The 23,897-nt window shown below is 37.2% G+C and overlaps 1 long non-coding RNA gene and 2 pseudogenes across 4 annotated transcripts; all 3 read right to left on the bottom strand.

Annotated features, from left to right (window-relative positions):
- Nucleotides 1-83: 83 nt before the first annotated feature.
- LOC107472250 (pentatricopeptide repeat-containing protein At1g09900-like) lies at nt 84-5,405 on the bottom strand (annotated as a pseudogene).
- Nucleotides 5,406-6,662: 1,257 nt separating this feature from the next.
- LOC107472255 (uncharacterized) lies at nt 6,663-11,351 on the bottom strand. 4 transcript variants are annotated; one of them, XR_008001434.1, is made up of 8 exons: nt 10,352-10,459; nt 10,163-10,260; nt 9,949-10,032; nt 8,114-8,845; nt 7,704-7,901; nt 7,430-7,602; nt 7,177-7,347; nt 6,663-7,028 (listed from the first exon to the last, which is right to left on the bottom strand). It is a non-coding gene; the product is annotated as an uncharacterized LOC107472255 (long non-coding RNA). The 4 variants fall into 4 exon arrangements; XR_008001433.1 differs by lacking the exon at nt 7,704-7,901 and having other exon boundaries at nt 8,114-9,737; XR_008001432.1 differs by lacking the exon at nt 7,704-7,901.
- A 4,084-nt stretch (nt 11,352-15,435) lies between these two features.
- On the bottom strand, nt 15,436-23,627 carry LOC107472251 (uncharacterized; annotated as a pseudogene).
- Nucleotides 23,628-23,897: the final 270 nt, after the last annotated feature.

Here is a 23,897-nt window from a genome sequence, read left to right as displayed (position 1 = left end):
CACAATGTTAGAATTATTTTCATGCACAACTTGTAAGATAAAAATATATCATGTAAACAATATTTAGAAGAAGATGCATACTCTACTCTTAAATTCTTTTTTTCTTGTTATCAAACTGAAAATATAAGCACAACACTAGCATGAAAATAATATGCCTATCATCATCACCACCAAAAAGAAATACATGTGCCAAACATAAAAAAGACAATTATCTAAACCATATTTAAGATTACATAAATAAATTTTGCTTTCTCAAAAATCAGAATCATTTTCCATAGAACAAAGAATGGCTTTACCACAACATAGCACCATGGGCACAACCTTTAAGTTTGGAGTAGTAGCTAACATCACAAATTCATCTCATTTTGTTGTATTCCACGCTCGACAAGTTGCAACATAAGGTTATCAGCCTCAACCAACTTTCCATCCGACATTAGTTTCTTGCTCACTTTCTGACACAACTTCAAATCAGGAATCAAATTACGACTGAACATTCTAGAAGCCACTCGATTTGCTGATAGAGGAAGCCCTTTAGTCAGATAGCTTTCAATGAGAACATGGCATGTATTAGCATCAAGGTTTGATGCTGTTCTCAAAACCTTTCCCAGAAGTTTCTCAGCCTCCTCGGGTTTCCCAAAAGCACAAAGCTTTTCAATTACTTGATTGTATAATGTTCTTAATGGCTTCCTAACAAGCATTTTTTCCAATAGTTTCAACATATCATCCACTTGCTCCCATTTACAATAATGGTGAATGACTGTCCTATATGTTACCGGAGTAGGATCCAAACCTTTGCACAGCATCTTCGTTATTAACTCAGCAGCCTCGTCCAATCTACCTATCCTCCCCAATGCATCAAACAATATTGTAAATGTGACAACATCAGGATGTTTGTTGATTAAGTACATGTCTTCTAGCACTGATAGAGCAGCTTCCAAGTCACCAATCTGACAAAAACCGTGAATTACAGTAGTAAAGTTTACGACATTGATGGCACAACCCTTATTCAGGCATTCATCTAAAAATCTTTTAGCTTTAACTACTTCCTGATTTTGACACAGAGACTGTATTAGCAGGTTAATTTCAACTGGAGTTGGAAAAAATCCCTTTCCAACCATTTTCCTAACCAAATCACAAGCTGCGGACAAGTTTCCTTCCCTACGAAAACCATGCATCACAACACTGTGACTTATGGCATTTGGCATCCACCAATGCTCCTCACTTACATTCAGCATCTCTCTTGCCTCTAACGATTTCCCATTGTGGCACAGGCCATTTAACAAAGCTGTGTATGAAACGGTATTTGGCTTGCACCCATGTTTGTACATCTGCTGCAGCATCTTTTTCGCTTCATCTATCTTTCCCATGCGACAAAATCCATCAATAATAGCAGTATATGTCACAACATCAGGAATACAACCCTTCGAGTACATCTCGTTCACTAAACTCTTTGTCTCGTCTATTTTGCCTTTCTTACTAAAGGAGTTAACTACTGCACTATACCCAACCTTATCAATGTGGAAGCCCTTGTCTTCTGCTTCTCTTAAGTAAGCCAAAGCATCATCTGCATGTCCATGCTTGGATAGCGTGTGAATAAGTGTATCATATGTAACCTGATCTGGAATTAATTCACTATTCACCACCATTTTCTCCATCAACAGCTTCACTTCTTCAATTTTTTTCTCCTTGCAGAGGAAAACCATCACAGTATAATAACTAACCTTGTCAGGGGGACATCCCTTGGATGCCATTTCCACAATAAGCTCCAATGCATCTTCAACCCGATTCAGATCACAGTAACCCTTGATCAAGCAATTATAAGTGACAACATTAGGTTTGATTCCAACCAGCTCCATTCGATTCAAGATTCTCAGTGCCTTCTCCAATTTGCTGCCCTTAACTAAAACATAGATAGCAATGTTACATATAGATAAATTAAGTTCAATTCCAGCTTTCTGCATCACGGTCAAAACTTGCATGGCATGCCTCAACATGCCTGCTCGACTATAAGACACCATCACATAGCCATAAGCTTAAGAATCCGCTTAGCACCCTGGCACAATTTAGTCTTGCTAAGCACATCTAACAATGTATAGTAGACAATAGCATCGTGTTTGTAGCGCCACTGCCGATCAGCCCAATAGAAGAAATTCAAAGCAATTCGTTCATCTTCTTGAGAGCGTAAGACAGCACAAACATGTGGGGGCTTCAATTTTCTCAACAAGTACCTCAAATATCCTTCAAGTGTAGGGTTCCAAGCTGACCTATATGTAATCAACCTACAAACTTCCTTAACCAAAGGATGCCTGATTTCATGTTCATCAATTTCAACTCTGCCAATACTCTCTCCATAAGCATAATTATCATTGCTATTAGAGGAGGTCATAAACTCAAGACCCTCATCATCACCATCACTAGAACCTTTTCCATCACCATCTTTTTCCTCTTTATCATCACTCAGTGTATCAATACTATCAAAATTGAAGTTCTGACCATTATCATCGGTAGTAACACGCAATTGCCCTGGAAACCTAAAACTATGATTTTCACGTTTACCACCTTGAGCCCCAGAACCAGAAACAGAACTTTTTGCAGGCAATGATGAAGAGCACAGATTCAGATCAACACAAGATAATGAATAATCATAGAAATAGCTCAAGAATCTATATTGTAAACCCTTTCGCAATGGATTCAAGCTCAGTGCCATAAGGTGCAGGAAGGCAATGTTTTTCACAACATGAAGAATACAAAAGGAACTTTGATTCAATTATGAAGAAGTGCAGGTACCTGCATTTTTCAAATTGAGAAGGATTTGTTGGTGCGATTCACAATTAATGGAAGCTTTGGATGAAATAGAGAGAGGAATCGAAGATGGAATATGCGCCATGCGACTGTGGTATCGTCTTTTTGCACTGGGCCTCACCGCTCATGATGACACCTAAACAACATTGTTGATTGCTGGGATTTTGAATTACATCCCTCTAAAATCAGCTGCAAATTTTAGAACAATAGTCACAGTATCTCAATAACATTTGAACAATAGTCACTTAGTTGGTACTCGATACTACTACAATAGTATCTTAATTTAATACAATAAGAAAAACAAACCATAAATTATGTCCATGGAGTAATTTCGAAATCTAGGTATCTATCTTCATGTGATGTTCTTGGGATGATGGTGTTTCTGATGAAACCATCTTAAAATCCCATAGAAGAAAAGAATTCAATCAACTAAGTAACCAATAGCAAAACAAACCAGCATCATTACAGAAACAATGATCAACAATCAACCAAATTCATAATCAATGAAACCAATTCATAAACCAATTCAACAATTAATAAAACCACTGCATATTCAACAATTAAACCCAAGGTTTTGAAAACCGAACCAATCATAAACCGATCTAGTCACTAATTTACTGATTTACTGGTCTAACCGGTTCAATTGTGGTCCAACCGAAAAAATCGTTTTATAATAAAATAATAAATAAATTATAAATAAACACTTTAAAATATAATTATAGTAATATAAACTTTAAAATATCATCTAAATTTAAAAAATGCATGAAATGTCACCAACTAAAATCTTAAGGTCTTAGAAAAAGTATAAACTCCAAATATGAAATGCCAACATAAAATCATCAATCATCATAAATTGATTTTTTACTTGTGCAGAAAAATCAAAAGATGCAGCATAAAAACTACTACTATCACTACTTTGATATAAATCAGCATCAATATCACCTAATAAAATACACATATTATCATTATGTTAAAAACAGTGCTGACAAGAATTGAAGGAGTACTATATTGTTATACATAGAGCCCATTCAATAACAATTAATATTAGTAAGCACTAACTTACCGGTCTTACAATTTACAAAGACTGAAAGACATACATTCTAATTGGATGAAAGTGTTTCTCATTCCATAGCAATTACACTCATGAACAAAAACCACCTCAGAAGAACAAAAAATGGAGTTATCTTACCCTAATAAGTCAGTACTTAGGCTAATACTTCTTAGCATTCTCAACAGTGCCATAAATCAAAACCAAAACAAGTGGATTTGCCCCCTCCAAAATGGGTGTGTAACTTGAACACGAACGCAATGTCGGCGTCCTTAACATCATAGATTCTAGCAAGCTTCTCCTTAAGCTCATCCTTCATATTTCAAACAGAACAAATTAAAAACCCTAAACACCATAATTGTCCAACCAATAATTACCAGACAAAAATCAATTAAATCTAAAGTTTTCAGCTCACAAACAGTAATAATGTTCTCATAATTGTCCAGCCAATAATACTCAGAATTGAATTTAATTGATAATACCTGCTTCTTTTCTATTTCTTTGATTTTTTATTTTTGATTCGTGAGAAGCAAGAAATTAGGGTTAGTTTCAAAATCCAACATTAAAACTAAAGGAAATAACATAAACTTGCAATCGATTTACCAGGACATGGACAGCAACTCGCACAGACTTGAAGCTCTGCTTTTTATATCTGCTTCCTATTGAATTACCGAAATCTACAATTGAAGAAAATATTATTAAACAGCAACTTTATTTTTAACCTGTTGAATTACCCAAAAAAATCACAAACACAGCATAGAAATAGTACACAAACACAGCAGAGCATCCAGTGCTAATCAAGAATCAAAAAATCATTCAACAAAAACACAAAACATTCAATAATCATTCAATAATTTCTGAACAGAGCATTAAAAAAAAAAGAATTTAGGAGAGGGTTTGGTGCAGAAAAAACTTTTTTCCCTCAATTTTTCGAAGTACTTTCTTCAACCCAGTAACAAGTAACAACAACAAAGTTCACAACTTAACTAACAATAATTATTCATAATTATTCAACAATTATTCAACAAAGTTCACAGTTCACAGTTCAGTTCACAGAAAAATAAAGAAATCACGGTTCACAGTTCACACTTCACAAAACTTCACAGTAACCATCGAACGGGCTTGAACAGATAACTAACAATAATTATAAAAAATTATTCAATTATAGTTGAAAAAAAATTACCTAGAAGCTAGAAGCCTTGAACAGAGCACGCAAGAGGGAAACACCGAGACAAGGAGTACCTTCGAACGGGCTTTCCAACGGGACAGTGGCTACGGTGGAACAGAGCTGGCGCCGGCGGGACCGTGGCTGCGCGACGGAGGCTTCCACGTTCGCACGGTGGCTGCACGATGGAGGGGAAGGAAGGTTGCGATGGCTGCTGCGCGATGGAGGGTAAGTGAGGAAGCAGGCAGTGGCTGTTCGAAGTTGGAAGTTCCGACGGCGGCGGTAGCAGGCGGTGGCTGCAACGAAGCGAGGGAGGAACAGGAGCTCGATGGGAGGAGCTCTGGACTGAGTGCGAGAGGCAGAGAGCGCGTTCTGGAGTCTAGAGTTTGGTTAGGGTTGGTTTGGAGTAGTGAAGTTTCTAAACGACGCAGTTTGCTTCCTAATTCAAAAAACCGGCCGGATTATGGTTTGATTCGACCGACCGGTTTCTGGTAAGTTTAACGGTTCAACGCGGTTTTTAAAATTGACGGTTTTAACATTTTACCAATCCGAACCGGTTTTTAAAATATTAATTAAACCATATTCATAATCAGCAAAACTCCTCCATATTCATATTCATAAATCAATTCAAAAATCAATTCAACCACTGTCATATTTATTTCTAATCAACTCATAAACCAATCAACAATAAAATTCACAGCAATAACATCAATGAATCAACATGGAAAAACTATAAAAAAAAAATTAAAATGCTCACATGATGTTGTAGAAGTAAAAGATGGACAATGAGCAGCAGTTCAGGTAGCAACAACCACGGAAGAGAGGCAAAGGAGGGACAGAGGCCCAGCACGGCGAGACGCGAGCACTCCCCATGAAGCACAGGAAGAGTAACAAGACGCGAAAAATGGAGCACACCAGACATTGGGTGTTGTGATGACAGAAGACAACGATACGCTGCATGGCTTCAGGAAGCATAGTTCTAGCACTCACCGGCAAGCATAGTTCTAGCACTCACCGGCAGAGGCTCGACGAGATGCTAGCGGCCGAGCATACAGCATAGACGGAGGAGAGAGGCGGGAGGCAACTTGTGAGCACACGATGCAGAGTATCCGGCGAGAGGCACAACGACGGCGACGAACAAAAATATATATAAAAAGATTATAAATATCAAAGTGCACCCGAAATGTTATTTGCCGTTAGTGAATTTGTAAAACTTAAGGTGTACTTTTGTCTTTCAAAATCAATATTTCGGATATACTTTTATATTTATGAACTTTGATATAGGATTTTGTCCATGCCAAACTCTTTCATATGTACTATTGTCCATTTACTCCTTACTTAAATGGACTAGTGAATTAACTATTAGACCAACTCAAATTGGTTGATGTAAAATTAATTTAGCATGTAAATGCTAATTAATACCGGCTAGAAAACTTGCCATATTTGCAAATTTCAAGTGAATTTTGCCTGCTTGCTGACACTATTTTTGTTGTTGAAATAGTATTTTATAGAAAAAAAAAAAAAAAAATGTTAAAAGACTAGCATAATTTATTATTTTTGACCAACAATTATCCAATTATATTTTAAAATATTAGGCTAAAAGTGTGTTATTGAATTACAAAACTAAAGAAATTAAAATGCTGGCGAAAAACTTTTTCTTTGTTTAAAATTTCATTACTACATAAGTAATATAATATCCGAATTCTTACATAATGCATTGTCTAATATGAGGTCAACTCTTATATCCAATTATTTTCAGTGATTTTGATTTGATTTCTACAAAATGACCCAGTAAAAAAATAATGCCGGATTCAACTCATCCCAACCCCAGCACGTACACCTCTACATCTCTATTCGGGTAAAATCAAGTTTCAGATTATGGTGCTTGCAAAACAGGACTCGAGTCGATTTTATTGCTATTGCTGTTGCTGCTCATATATCTGCATATAAGCTTCTTAAAGTGCAACCAAATGAGGAAGTGTTTCTGAGACGTGCAAATCCTGCATCTCGTACCTATTTTATTTTTTTAAAGGAAAGAAAAGAAATAAAATTAAGATATTAATTCCTAGTATTGAAACAGAAATTCAGATTGATGAATTTGAGTTCTAAAGGATAAATAGACTGATGAATGTTCTGTCTCTAGCCAAGAAACAAAACTTACCATAGTTCTTCTGATTTGCGTTGAACAAATACCCTGTAGAAACCTTCACCAGGTTTGCCATCATGGACGACATTGGCAATTAACCATATATGGATCGCAATTTCTCATTTTCTTTCGGCGTTGGCAAGGGAATGTAGTCCTTCAACTCCAGGTTCTTAACAGGAAAGTTGACTGAAACGAGAATTCTTATTATGAACTTGGAATAAGCAAGCTGGCATCAACTAGAACAAAATTACAGCAAGTAAATTCTTACCTAAAGTGGGATTTTTCTCCACAAAAAAATCGTTCTTAGTAAATCGACGAATGTGAATAATGATATATTTAGGCAATTTGGTAACCCGATACCGCATTCTTACTATGTGAGGTCGAACCACCTCTGTAACAGTCACCCCCATCAAACTTCTTTAGAATGTTAAAGAGAGGAACCTATATAGCAAACTTTGTTAGCATAAGAGACAGTGCTTGAGAACCCGGTCAATGAAAACGGGAGAACATAAGTTACATAACATAAACTGTAGCTGTATTACCGCATAAGCAAAATCTTCTTTAGGTAAATATCATAAACTGCTTCTTCCATTTACTTTTTTTAAGGGAAAAATTTTCTGGTCTCCCTTGAATGGTGTAGTGAAATTCTTCGTTACCCCCTTCTTTGTCCAGGTAAATGGTTGCTTTAGAAGGAAGGTTAAATTTTGCCAAACCTCAGGGGAGATGAGTGTAATTTACACCTTGTTTTCAAAAAAAAATGTTAATAAGCAACAAGCTACAAGGTTTCACACTATCCTTGTAACAGTGTAACCATAACATTCCTTTCCCCATTCTTGTATATGTCTCCCAGCAAGAGAGTTATGATTCAAACTACAACCACCTAAATGTAAATTATTTTCATGACAATATTTCATTGCACAAAGCAAAGTAAGCGAGTTAAGTGAAGCAGTACCTGGGGTATTATATTTTTCTCCATCACATATTTGAAAAGTGGAGGCGGTGGCAAATCCAATCCTAGCATTAGAAATGGCATCTTGGAAGTTTCTTTGACGAATGCATCTCTCTCTATAGCACACTACAAGAAAACACGTCTTTTGCCACGCTTTTAAAGCGTGGCGAAAAGCTCAAAAAAGCGTGACGATAGCTTTTCGCCACGCTTTTTGAGCTATCGCCACGCTTTTGAAAGGGTGACCTATCAAAGGGTGGCGGTTGCTCTATCGCCACGCTTTTTGCAACCTATTGCCACGCTTTTTCTTTTGCCACGCTTTTTACAACTGGCCACCCATTAAAACGTGGCCGTATGCGAGAGATATGGCCACGCTTTAAAAGCGTGGTGATAGGAAGAGATACGGCCACGCTTTTGAAGCGTGGCGATAGGGAGAGATACGGCCACGCTTTTGAAGCGTGGCGATAGAGAGGTGTACAGCCACGCTTTAAAAGCGTCGCGAAAGCCTTGTTAAATTAAAAAAAAATCTTTTCCTTACTTGATCTTCATTACTACACTATAAATTTTCAATCCTCTTTTATTACCAAACCTACAAAATTACAATTGAAGATGAAAATGAAGCAAAATTACATGATTTAAAACTGGAAAAAAAAAAGATAGATCATCATGACACTAGTTCTTCTTGGCTTCTAATGCAATTGTATGAACTCTTTCAACATCAATCCAAGCCTCTGCAGCCTGCAGAACCAGATCCAAATCTTCTTCATAAAAAACAAAAGGCATAATAAAAAAGTACACAATCGGTGAGTGGCAACAAATAAAACAATGACTACTTCATCAACCAGAAAAAACTAGAACACCACTTTAAAACACTTGTAGATATGTTAATCAATAGTTACACATTAACACGAGCAATAATTTTAGACTGGAATCGGTTCTAACTACTTTTGCATTGACTGGTTAATGGAATTTTTTATTTATATTCTAGGAAAAAAAACTAGTGCAAATATTTACTCCTTAAGTATTTAGCTTTGTCCTATGATGTTTGAATGAGGAGTAAATAGCAATTGTTTATTAAACAGAAGCAATTGTTTATTAAACAGCAGCAGTAAATAGCATGTCCCAGGTTCAAGCAAGCAGCAAACAGAATTCATGACTTAACCAGTTCCACAAACTGAAATCATTGCAGTTCATATAATATGGACAAAGCAACAAGCAGAGCAGCACTCAGCAACAACAAACCAAGAAAAATTAATGAAACAGTAACACTTTCACAGCATCTATTTTGGACAATGAAAAAAAATACAATAAACAGCAATCACAACTCACAAGTCCAGAATTCAACACCAAAACAGCACAATAAACAAGTTCATCCAGGGCAACATTCAGAGGAAAGACAAATTCATTCCGAACAGCAGCAGTAAACAAAACAAAACCTACATCCACTAACTAGTCCAGATTCTCTAACCACCTAATTCAACTAAACTAAATTAGTTGAACTAAACAAGCTAAACAGAATGAGCTAAACCAGGGTGGCGGCCTAGTGGTAGCGCTGGGGTAGCGACAGTGGCAGAGGGTGGGTGCACAGTAAAACAGGGTCTAGTAGTGGCTCTGGGCTCGTGGAGAAACACTGGACATCGGGCAACCATCATTGTAAAGATTAAAATGCAAATCAGAAGACATCAAACAAAAATATCCTGAGTTCACCTCAGCAATAGTTAGTCTTCCAAACTGACGACATTTCTTGGATTCAATATTCACAAATTGCTTAAAGACTCAAACCCATAAAAGAATTGCTGCATTTATAATCTAAAGAGAGAAAATTACAATATTGGGCCTACCCAAAAGCTTCAACCTATTTGAATTCTTTTGGAATGTATCTTCTAGCTTTCTCTGCCTTCACAAGATGGAGTTAATACAAGGCACTGATAAACAAAGAAAAAGAACAGTTAATGAAAGAAACAATTCCCATTTCCCACAAATTAAAGTTGAACATACATAAACAACACTTAGAGAAAGATTCATTGTTACAATTTTGCAGACTTAATGAATTACCTTCCTCTAAATACCCATGTGATGTCTTTTAAAGCCACCAAAGTTGTTTCTAACATGTCAAGGCCAGCCTGGTTTGCAAAGATGAACACCGGCACCGACTACGATCCAGACAAAGAATCATATATATCTTAAAATTAAAGGCTTTCATGGAAATGATGAACTCTACTATGAACAAAACATCTGCCATACCTTCAAAGAACAGCACAAAATGGCATCCTGATGATGCCACAAATGTTTAAGCACTGACTCACTAATGAGAGAATCAGATCTCAGCAACTCTGGCCCCAAATAATAACTGTTATTAGAAGAAAAAAGAACAAAGACACAACTCAAAATAAGAAAGAATCATCAACAGAAGCAATTGTTTATTAAACAGTAGCAGTAAATAGCATGTTTCCGAGGTTCAAGCAAGCAGCAAACAGAATTCATGACTTAACCAGTTCCACAAACTGAAATCATTGCAGTTCATATAATATGGACAAAGCAACAAGCAGAGCAGCACTCAGCAACAACAAACCAAGAAAAATTAATGAAACAGTAACACTTTCACAGCATCTATTTTGGACAATGAAAAAAAATACAATAAACAGCAATCACAACTCACAAGTCCAGAATTCAACACCAAAACAGCACAATAAACAAGTTCATCCAGGGCAACATTCAGAGGAAAGACAAATTCATTCCGAACAGCAGCAGTAAACAAAACAAAACCTACATCCACTAACTAGTCCAGATTCTCTAACCACCTAATTCAACTAAACTAAATTAGTTGAACTAAACAAGCTAAACAGAATGAGCTAAACCAGGGTGGCGGCCTAGTGGTAGCGCTGGGGTAGCGACAGTGGCAGAGGGTGGGTGCACAGTAAAACAGGGTCTAGTAGTGGCTCTGGGCTCGTGGAGAAACACTGGACATCGGGCAACCATCATTGTAAAGATTAAAATGCAAATCAGAAGACATCAAACAAAAATATCCTGAGTTCACCTCAGCAATAGTTAGTCTTCCAAACTGACGACATTTCTTGGATTCAATATTCACAAATTGCTTAAAGACTCAAACCCATAAAAGAATTGCTGCATTTATAATCTAAAGAGAGAAAATTACAATATTGGGCCTACCCAAAAGCTTCAACCTATTTGAATTCTTTTGGAATGTATCTTCTAGCTTTCTCTGCCTTCACAAGATGGAGTTAATAGAAGCGTGGCGATAGGGAGAGATACGGCCACGCTTTTGAAGCGTGGCGATAGAGAGGTGTACAGCCACGCTTTAAAAGCGTGGCGAAAGCCTTGTTAAATTAAAAAAAAATCTTTTCCTTACTTGATCTTCATTACTACACTATAAATTTTCAATCCTTTTTTATTACCAAACCTACAAAATTACAATTGAAGATGAAAATGAAGCAAAATTACATGATTTAAAACTGGAAAAAAAAAAGATAGATCATCATGACACTAGTTCTTCTTGGCTTCTAATGCAATTGTATGAACTCTTTCAACATCAATCCAAGCCTCTGCAGCCTGCAGAACCAGATCCAAATCTTAGCAGAGAAAAACAAAGAAAAGAGGCAGAGAAAGGAACAATGTATTCTCACCATACATTTTCAAGCTCCTTCATCACATAGTTTTGGCTTATCTTCTGGGGGCAAACCAGCTCCTTTGCCTTCCAATGAACCAACAAAGAGGCTTGAGACTCCCAAAGCCAATCCAAGAAAGTCTCTGCGTGAACTGCTATTAACCATAGCAGCACATTCAGTTGTATCTGAGGCCTTTTCTTTTACCACCGATCTTTGGTATTGCAGAACCAAGCATCGAAGCCTGTCAGCAGCAATGCCTTGAGGATTGCAGCCCAAACTTTTACAAGTAGAACCTACCCCAAAAAAAAATTACATACTTTAGAAAACAATTGTGACAGTTAAACCCATGAGAATAATTTCTATGCACCAACACTTTAAAAGCAATTTGAAACTTTCAGCCAATAGAAATTCAAAAAGGTATGAAGTCATGGTGGATAGTTATGATGATTTGGCACTTTCTTGAATTTAAGTGAATCCTAAATGAATAGTGAAATTGAAGAATGGAAGCTGAGGGCAGTGATAATAGTTGAGAAAATTTCAATTTCGCAGAAACAGAAGTGGATTACAAAGTCACAATGAATTCACCTTTACTATCCTGTAAATACAATGCATGAACTCATTAACTCAACAATAATTCGTTATTACTTTCCTCTTAGAAAAAAATAACTTTTTGGCACCACTATCATTCATCTAAGAACATGACACAACAGATTATTGAGTTAAACAATAATTAGTAGTGCTCCTCAAACTAAAACCTATACAAGAGTGGAAGCAATAACAATCTGAGGTTGCGAACAAAACAGAAACAAGAAGCAATGACAATGTAACATTGTTTGAGTTGTGAAATGAAGAAAACAATTGGAAATTTAAGGAAGCAGCACATAGAATAGATAGATTCTATTATCAGGAAAGAATAGCTTAGATACTAATAATGCTTTGATTTCCCAAAATTTATTTGAAGAATTTCTCTTTAAAAATAACTGACATTTGAGAAAGGTGCTGACTAACATTAGTAGAAACAGGAGATGCAATGCAATTACATCAAATATCAAAGCATTATTAGCAATTTACAACAACCATTTGTAATGTCTTAGCAGAGAAAAACAAAGAAAGGAGGCAGAGAAAGGAACAATGTATTCTCCTCAAACTAAAACCTATACAAGAGTGGAAGCAATAACAATCTGAGGTTGTGAACAAAACAGAAACAAGAAGCAATGACAATGTAACATTGTTTGAGTTGTGAAATGAAGAAAACAATTGGAAATTTAAGGAAGCAGCACATAGAATAGATACCTAGTGGAAGAAGTAGAGAGGAGAGAGAAGCAGCCATTGTTGGCATATCATATCCAAGGTCGAAGGTTGTAATATTATATGTCATTTGATGTGGATAAACCAAATCCACTTAAACACATCACCTGTCAGAAACTGTCCTTTTATCTTTTTCTTTTTCTTTTTTTTCTTTTTCCTTTTCCTCCCCTATAGATAACATAAAATCTTAATCCTTAATAAATCTTGTAGTAGTATAAAATAATTTATACCACTCAAATCTTTTATTTAATATGCAAAGAATAGAATCATCAACAGAAGCAGTTGTTTATTAAACAGCAGCAATAAAAAGCATGTTTCCCAGGTTCAAGCAAGCAGCAAACAGAATTCATATGACTTAACCAGTTCCACAAACTGAAATCATTGCAGTTCATATAATATGGACCAAGCAACAAGCAGAGCAGCACTCAGCAACAACAAACCAAGAAAAATTAATGAAACAGTAACACTTTCACAGCATCTATTTTGGACAATGAAAAAAAATACAATAAACAGCAATCACAAGTCCAGAATTCAACACCAAAACAGCACAATAAACAAGTTCATCCAGGGCAACATTCAGAGGAAATAAAAAATCTAAAATAAAGTGAATTGATAACACTAGACATCGGGTAACCATCATTGTAAAGATTAAAATGCAAATCAGAAGACATACCTTTACAGATTCATATATATCTTCAAACAACAAGCTAAGATCACACTAACCCGGTTTTGATATCTTTCAATACAATATTTATTAGGTTTCGAGAACTTTAGCTAATCTGTTTATTAGCTAATGAAGCTACCGAATTCATATATACAAAAAATTTCTTAGGGCAAGAAAAAAAAAGTAGGCTACAGTTTAGGGATTGTAAAAATATATGCGCTAAGATACACGTAGAAGAGGAACATCGCTGCCGTCAAGTAGAAGAGCACGTCTCTGACGAAGGATGCGGGGTCGAGGGAGAACGGAACGGCGTAGAAGGCGACGAATCCGACATCGAGGGCGGAGAGCAAGGTACCGGCGGAGAGGATGGCGCCGAATCGGTGCGGTACTGGCCAGAGCGGAGGGCAGCGAGGGAGGAAAAGACGTCGGGGGAGCCTGATACGACATCATTGGCTGCATGTGCGGCACAGACGCCGGAACAGCAACGCCACCGGCAGCAGAGGCGACGGCGGGAGCCATTGCAACCGCAGAGCTAACACCAGGAGGTGGAATCGACGGATTCTGGTAGACAAGGCTCGATGGAGTGGCGCCTCCGGATGGATTTGGCAGCGCGGAGAAGTGCAGTGCCTAAGGAGGCAGCGGCCGGAAGGAGGCAGCAGCCGGAAGGAGGGGGCGGCGGGAGGCATGAAGGGAGGTCCAGCGGAGATCTGAGGCATGAAGGGAAGTCCACAACGCGTGATATGAGTGTTTGGTCCATTGGCTGGGACTCGAGGCTTCTTGCTTGTGTTTATTCTGTGAGTTATATATTAGACTTATTATCTTGGTTTAATTCAATTATTATTAGTATGGAAATTTAATTTATAAATAATTTTAATGCTCTTCAACCAGGGAGTGGTGTGTTCTGGAATTGAGTTGTGACTAGAGGACGTGGACCAGTTTTTGTGACTTCTTTCAGTCCACTAATTATGATTATCACTGCTGCATTGGGTACCATCACATAGATTGTGTTTTAAATATTATTTTATAGCCAAGTCTCCGGTGGCTATGTCTATGGTAACTAGTGGTGACTAAAGTTACACTTTTAATTTAAAAGTGTAACATTTCACAAAGAAAAGCGTCACCTAATGGAAAAAAGTAAATTAGAAGATTTAAGAAAAGAAATAATTAAGTTATCAAAATTAATAGATCAAAAATTAATGATTTTAACTAATGTCAACTGTAATGACACCGAATTTTTAAAATCAATACAAAATGATTTTTCTCAAAATCTTTATTTTACTATAAGTTTTATTGAAGGACTTCAAAAACCTGAAAAAACTTATTTTTCACACGGAATTTCTAAAAAATGTTACCATGGAAATGATTCTCCACATCTATATCATACTTTTAACCCACAATTAAATTCTATAGTAGATATGCTTGAAGAAATATTAACATCCATAAAATTTCAAAACATAATTAACATAACAGATTTAAAAGTAAAACCACCACTAAAATTATGAATATTGAAGAAAAATTAGAAGAAGTTACAATGCTTTTTAAACAATTAAAAATGGCTCAAGAAAATAATATTATGGAACATGGTTTTCAAATAGAGGAAGAATTAGTAAATTCTGAAAATATAGAAAATGAAGAACACATTCTAGATTATTCAAGTGACGAAGAACCAGCTATTCCAATACAAGTAAAAAATGAAGCTGGAACATCTAAGGATAATCAATCTCAATTTAAATGGAAAAATTCCGCAAGGGGGTAACTCTCATTAAGGACTGAATTGTTACATTCACAAAATCAGTCTCCTTAATATTATTGAGTCCCACCTGAAATCATTTCATAATGGATTAGATAAATCCAATGAACAATGCAAATTTTATTGTTATAATAAATAAGCAAGACAAGGTATACCCATTCCAGGAAGGTAACTAGAACCATCAAGTGCCCTAGACCACTGCTTATTTTTGTCAAGTAGCTCAACATCCTTTGGAGTAAACCTGCAGGCAGAGAACCATATAAATGCACTTAGATGAGTTCTAGTATTTAATCTTAACTTAGAATTTATTATCACTAAATGAAGAAAGATTGGTATCATATAGAATAATCACTAAAAATTTAGTTTTAATATAATTCTTAATATTAGATAATTGAGGTTTAATCTATGATGCATGGATACTGACACGGACACGAGACACGACATGACACAACACGGGACATGCCGACACGTGAATTTTAAAATCTTATAACAGCATGCATCTGATATTGGATTATAACAACATGCATCTGATATTGGAATTTTTCATAGCATCAGTTTTGAACCTTCAGAATGGGAAACAAAAAACCTCCTCTTCCTTTATTAGTTTTTTCCCCGGCGGCCAATAGCCATTAGCCAATGCATCATAAATAGAAATCTGTTCTCAAATAATTGTGCATTGCAAGAGAGCCAAAATAAAACATATTAGACTAACCTTGGATTAAGGACATTACGAATGTCGTCCAATGAAGGATCATTAATTTCATATCCATCGGGTAGACAGTAGACTTTCTCAGTTTGGAGATTGATATAAACATGGTGTCCTGCTTCAAGACTGTGTGTATAGGCATGAGAATTTTTACCCCTGCCTTGGTAACACTTCCCACAAACTAAGCACGCATACACATTCAAATTTGACAGAGAGACAGAACAGAACTTCTCAAAGTCGAAATCCAAAACCTGCACAACATCATCATAGCTCAGAATCTCAGATATGATATGCATACAAAAGAATGATTTCCTATACAAAAGAACAGAATAAGCTGAATACCTGTCTATTAACCGTATCAAGGTAAGGACAGTCCTTCCAAGACTCAATTTGTCGACTGCGTCTTCCACCATATAATGGTTCGTTGGAATCATCGTCATTACTATCACTATCACCCAGCTCTTCATATCCATTCCATTTTTCTGGGACCCGTCATTCCTCCTCTCATTAGTAGAGAGCTTTCCCTTTCAATCATAATATTCCTCCTCATCGATGTCGGCATAATTATTGGCCAACCCAGACAGAGGGTTTGCAATGGAAGCAGCAGCAGAAGGAGGAGAAGACTCCTCATCCTTTCTCTGCCGTTTAGTCTCTGCATCAAGCTCTTCCTCCCCTAACCCCTTGTCAGTTTCCCTTTCCCTTTTTGAAGCCATGTTATGCTCAGTTCACCAATCCCCCTACCTGAGAAAAACTAAATATATCTTTACTAAAACGGGAGAAAATGTAAGGCCTATGCTATCTAATGTAATGATTTTAAAATAATTCTACATTAATAATTTCTATTCTATGTGAACATTTGTGTTATTGCATTCGAAAAATTCCAAATATTTCAGCACAACGCAAGACTTTTAACAGCGGATGTGTGCGAGTGAATACCTGATCAATATGATTAGGGTTTTGGGGTCCTAGGAGCTTCACTGTAGATTTGGAAAGTACCAGCTGCAGAACGATCGATCGATTCAGATCATTTTTAACAACTGTTCACGGTTCAACCAGTTTTCAGAACATTGATTAAACCAAATTCATAATAACAAAACTCCTGCATATTCATAAACCAATTCAGAAATCAATTCAACCACGGCCATATTTATTTCTAATCAACAATAAAATTCAGGAAGATGGACGACGAGCAGCAGTTCAGGCAGCAACAATCACGGAAAAGAGGCGAAGGCGCGACGAGACGCGAGCACTCACCAAGAAGCACAGTTGCAGGGAGAGAGGCAAGAGGCGAAAAATAGAGCACACCGCCCGCGGTTGGGTGTTGTGATGGCAAAAGACGACGATTTGTGCACGGCTGCAGGAAGCACAGCTCTAGCACTCACCGGCGGAGGCTCGGTGAGACGCTAGCGGCCGAGCACACAGCACAGACAGAGGAGAGAGGCGGGACGCGACTTGTGAGCACACGATGTGGGGTATCCGGCGAGAGCCGCGGCGAGCGTACGGTGGGGGTGAACCGATGTGAGCGGCCAGCGCTGCGCCACTGTGTGGTGTGCCGTTGTCAAAAGAACTTGGGATGAGGCGGGTTCAGAACCAGCCTAGGATTATTTTCCTAAACGTCAAACCTTCAGGGGTTTTAATTAAAAAATATTTGAACCGGTCCAAGTTTCTCAAACAAGCCGATTCATCAGTTTTTGCAAATTGATGAGAATCGGTTTGATTCAGTCAGATTTTGCAAGAACTGATGAACCAGCTGGTTTGAAAAACCCGGACCGGTTCGAAAATTTTTTAATTAAAACCCCGAAAGTTTTGACGTTTAGGAAATAAAACCCTAGTTCTGAAACTGCCTCACCCCAAATTCTTTTGACAACGGCACACCACAGAGGCATAGCGATGGCCGCTCACCTCGGTTCACCGCCACCACACGCTCGCTGCCGTCGCTGCGCCTCTCGCCGGATACTCCGCATCAAGTGCTCACGAGTTGCCTCCCGCCTCTCTCCTCCGTCTGTGCTGTGTGCTCGGCTGCTAGCGTCTCACCGAGCCTCCGCCAGTGAGTGCTAGAGCTGTGCTTCCTGCAGCCATGCAACGTATCATCGTCTTCTGCCATCACAACACTCAACGCCTGGTGTGCTCCGCTTTTCGCCTCTTACCTCTCTTCTGCAGCTCTGCTTCCTGGTGAGTGCTCGCGTCTCGTCACGCCGCGCCTCTGTCCCTCCCTTGCCTCTCTTCGGTGGTTTTGCTGCCTGAACTGCTGCTTGTTGTCCATCTTCTGCCTCTACAAGATCAGGTGAGCATTTAAATTTTTTTATAATTTTTTCACAGGTTGATTCATTGCTGTGAATTTTATTGTTGATTGGTTTATGAGTTGATTAGAAATAAATATAACAGTAGTTGAATTGAAATGTGGAATTAATTTCTGAATTGGTTTATGAATATGCAGGAGTTTTGTTGATTATGAATATGGTTTAATCGATGTTCTGAAAATCGGTTCGGACTGGCCGGTCAAACCGATTGAACCATAAACCGTTGTTAAAAATGGATCAGTCAGATGCCAAAACCGTCAATTTTAAAAAACGCCGTTGAACCCTCAAGTAAAATCAAGTTTCAGATTATGGTGCTTGCAAAACAGGACTCGTGTCGATTTTATTGCTCTTGTTGCTGCTCATATATCTGGATATAAGCTTCTTAAAGTGCAACCAAATGAGGAAGTATTTCTGAGACATGCAAATCCTGCATCTCGTACCTATTTTATTTTTTTTTAAAAAAAAAAGAAATAAAATTAAGATATTAATTCCTGTTATTGATACAGAAATTCAGATTGATGAATTTGAGTTCTAAAGGATAAATAGACTGATGAATGTTCTGTGTCTAGCCAAGAAACAAAACTTACCATAGTTCTTCTGATTTGCGTTGAACAAATACCCTGTAGAAACCTTCACCAGGTTCGCCATCATGGACGACATTAGCAATTAAATCATATTTGGATCGCAATTTCTCATTTTCTTTCGCGTTGGCAAGGGAATGTAGTCCTTCAACTCCAGGTTCTTAACAGGAAAGCTGACTGAAACAAGAATTCTTATTATGAACTTGGAATAAGCACGCTGGCATCAACTAGAACAAAATTACAGTAAGTAAATTCTTACCTAAAGTGGGATTTTTCTCCACAAAAAAATTGTTCTTGGTAAATCGACGCATGTGAATAATAAAATATTTAGGCAATTTAGTAACCCGATACCGCATTCTTGCTATGTGGGGACGAACCAACTCTGTAACAGTCCCCCCATCAAACTTCTTTAGAATGTTAAAGAGAGGAACCTATATAACAAACTTTGTTAGCATAAGAGACCGTGCTTGAGAACCCGGTCAATGAAAACGGGAGAACATAAGTTACATAACATAAGTTACATAACATAAGTTACATAAACGGGAGAAGCAGTTTATGATATTTTTAAGTAAATATCATAAACTGCTTCTTTCATTTACTTCTTTTAGGGGAAAATTTTTCTGGTCTCCCTTGAATGGTGTAGTGAAATTCTTCATTACCTCCTTTGTCCAGGTTATATTGACCTCGAAGGTTATTGTTATTATATCTACAGGAGTGTTTAGTGTATATATATATATATAATTCTTGTTTGTCTCCCAGCAACAGGGTTATGATTCAAACTACAACGACCTAAATGTAAATTATTTTCATGACAATATTTCAATGAACAAAGCAAAGTAAGCAAGTTAAGTGAAGCAGTACCTGGAGTATTATATTTTTCTCCATCACATCTTTGAAAAGTGGAGGCGGTGGCAAATCCAATCCTAGCATTAGAAATGCCATCTTGGAAGTTTCTTTGACGAATGCATCTCTCTCTGTAGCACCATCTGAATTTTTCTCATTCTTGTTTAGGTCCTCACAATTTTCTTTCTTATCGGTGATCCCTTTGTTAGGAATCTCTTTTACAACCTCAAGTTTGCCCTATTTAAAAATGAAATGCCACTTCAGTAGATATTTTTCTTTTTTAAAATGAAATATTTTTTCTTTGATATTTGAACATAGGTAAATAGTTGCAGCTAGCAGCAACATTCAACCGAAAGATAAGAAAATAAGAGCAATAAGAAAGTACCTGAAAGCAACCATAAATTATGCTGGTATTCTTCTTCGAAGATTTAAGATCTGCATGTAGTGTATTAAGAAGCCATGACATGAACTCAATTGGGTCAGATTGAGCTCCTATGTGAAACCGTTTCTTACTGGCTTTCATCACTGCCTGTAGAAACTCATGCGGGCTGACCTGTTGGCACAGATAAATACAGAGATAAGCATTAAATTATAAAAGTCACACATAGGTAATGAGTATGTCTAAAATAAACCTGTCCTTTAAAGTTTCATGGATGCCAGATCTTTCTCGTCAATTCGCCAAATCGATGAACAAGTGGGGATTTGCAGTGTTGATAGTTCTCAGGTATAAGGAAAAGATTCCGCAAGGGGGTAACTCTCATTAAGGACTGAATTGTTACATTCACAAAATCAGTCTCCTTAATATTATTGAGTCCCACCTGAAATCATTTCATAATGGATTAGATAAATCCAATGAACAATGCAAATTTTATTGTTATAATAAATAAGCAAGACAAGGTATACCCATTCCAGGAAGGTAACTAGAACCATCAAGTGCCCTAGACCACTGCTTATTTTTGTCAAGTAGCTCAACATCCTTTGGAGTAAACCTGCAGGCAGAGAACCATATAAATGCACTTAGATGAGTTCTAGTATTTAATCTTAACTAGAATTTATTATCACTAAATGAAGAAAGATTGGTATCATATAGAATAATCACTAAAAATTTAGTTTTAATATAATTCTTAATATTAGATAATTGAGGTTTAATCTATGATGCATGGATACTGACACGGACACGAGACACGACATGACACAACACGGGACATGCCGACACGTGAATTTTAAAATCTTATAACAACATGCATCTGATATTGGAATTTTTCATAGCATCAGTTTTGAACCTTCAGAACGGGAAACAAAAAACCTCCTCCTCCTTTTTTAGTTTTTTCCCCGGCGGCCAATAGCCATTAGCCAATGCATCATAAATAGAAATCTGTTCTCAAATAATTGTGCATTGCAAGAGAGCCAAAATAAAACATATTAGACTAACCTTGGATTAAGGACATTATGAATGTCATCCAATGAATGATCATTAATTTCATATCCATCGGGTAGACAGTAGACTTTCTCAGTTTGGAGATTGATATAAACATGGTGTCCTGCTTCAAGACTGTGTGTATAGGCATGAGAATTTTTACCCCTGCCTTGGTAACACTTCCCACAAACTAAGCACGCATACACATTCAAATTTGACAGAGAGACAGAACAGAACTTCTCAAAGTCGAAATCCAAAACCTGCACAACATCATCATAGCTCAGAATTTCAGATATGATATGCATACAAAAGAATGATTTCCTATACAAAAGAACAGAATAAGCTGAATACCTGTCTATTAACCGTATCAAGGTAAGGACAGTCCTTCCAAGACTCAATTTGTCGACTGCATCTTCCACCATATAATGGTTCGTTGGAATCATCGTGATCACTATCACTATCACCCAGCTCTTCATATCCATTCCCATTTTTCTGGGACCCGTCATTCCTCCTCTCATTAGTAGAAATCTTTCCCTTTCAATCATAATATTCCTCCTCATCGATGTCGGCATAATTATTGGCCAACCCAGACAGAGGGTTTGCAATGGAGCTCAACATCCTTTGGAGTAAACCTGCAGGCAGAGAACCATATAAATGCACTTAGATGAGTTCTAGTATTTAATCTTAACTTAGAATTTATTATCACTAGATGAAGAAAGTTTGGTATCATATAGAATAATCACTAAAAATTTAGTTTTAATATAATTCTTAATATTAGATAATTGAGGTTTAATCTATGATGCATGGATACTGACACGGACACGAGACACGACATGACACAACACGGGACACGCCGACACGTGAATTTTAAAATCTTATAACAGCATGCATCTGATATTGGAATTTTTCATAGCATCAGTTTTGAACCTTCAGAACGGGAAACAAAAAACCTCCTCCTCCTTTTTTAGTTTTTTCCCCGGCGGCCAATAGCCATTAGCCAATGCATCATAAATAGAAATCTGTTCTCAAATAATTGTGCATTGCAAGAGAGCCAAAATAAAACATATTAGACTAACCTTGGATTAAGGACATTATGAATGTCATCCAATGAATGATCATTAATTTCATATCCATCGGGTAGACAGTAGACTTTCTCAGTTTGGAGATTGATATAAACATGGTGTCCTGCTTCAAGGCTGTGTGTATAGGCATGAGAATTTTTACCCCTGCCTTGGTAATACTTCCCACAAACTAAGAACGCATACACATTCAAATTTGACAGAGAGACAGAACAGAACTTCTCAAAGTTGAAATCCAAAACCTGCACAACATCATCATAGCTCAGAATTTCAGATATGATATGCATACAAAAGAATGACTTCCTATACAAAAGAACAGGATAAGCTGAATACCTGTCTATTAACCGTATCAAGGTAAGGACAGTCCTTCCAAGACTCAATTTGTCGACTGCATCTTCCACCATATAATGGTTCGTTGGAATCATCGTCATCACTATCACTATCACCCAGCTCTTCATATCCATTCCCATTTTTCTGGGACCCGTCATTCCTCCTCTCATTAGTAGAAATCTTTCCCTTTCAATCATAATATTCCTCCTCATCGATGTCGGCATAATTATTGGCCAACCCAGACAGAGGGTTTGCAATGGAAGCAGCAGCAGAAGGAGGAGAAGACTCCTCATCCTTTCTCTGCCTTTTAGTCTCTGCATCAAGCTCTTCCTCCCCTAACCCCTCGTTAGTTTCCCTTTCCCTTTTTGAAGCCATATTATGTTCAGTTCACCAATCCCCCTACCTGAGAAAAACTAAATATATCTTTACTAAAACGGGAGAAAATGTAAGGCCTATGCTATCTAATGTAATGATTTTAGTATAATTCTACATCAATAATTTCTATTCTATGTGAACATTTGTGTTATTGCATTCGAAAAATTCCAAATATTTCAGCACAACGCAAGACTTTTAACAGCGGATGTGTGCGAGTGAATACCTGATCAATATGATTAGGGTTTTGGGGTCCTAGGAGCTTCACTGTAAATTTGGAAAGTACCAGCTTCAGAACGGTCAATCGATTCGGATCGACGGTGGCAACACAGAAGAGAAGCTTCTGGAGGCGCCACTATGACGACGAACGGCGGAGGGCGGCGGGTGGTTGTGTTATAGACTTTAGTGTCAATGGATTAGATACAAAATGACGAGAAACATTTTGACTGTGTGGTTGTCGGTTTTAAATGGGCCAAAATCAAAACAAGAGCCAGCGTTTTTGTTTGGTTCCTAGCAAATTAATTATAAAAAAAAGTGAATTAAAATGATGTTAAAGGCCAAGGAATGAAGATATCAATCTTACAAAAGCAATTTATTCAGTAATGAATCTTGAAGATTTAAAGCTAGCCAAAAAAGAATATGCTACATTGCCGATCCAAGAATTGATTGAACCCACAATATATAATTGGATGTGTCAAGCCTTCTATGTTAAAAAAAAAATCAGAACAAATCTGAGAAAAAAATAGATTGGTCATTAATTATAAACCCTTAAATACATTCTTGCAAGATGACAAATTTTCACTTGTCTATAATC

The sequence above is a fragment of the Arachis duranensis genome, chromosome 7 (assembly GCF_000817695.3).
Source record: "Arachis duranensis cultivar V14167 chromosome 7, aradu.V14167.gnm2.J7QH, whole genome shotgun sequence".
NCBI classification, from domain to species: Eukaryota; Viridiplantae; Streptophyta; class Magnoliopsida; order Fabales; family Fabaceae; genus Arachis; species Arachis duranensis.
The sequence above is the reverse complement of the archived record's forward strand: the minus strand, read 5'-3'. Positions and strand labels throughout refer to the sequence as shown.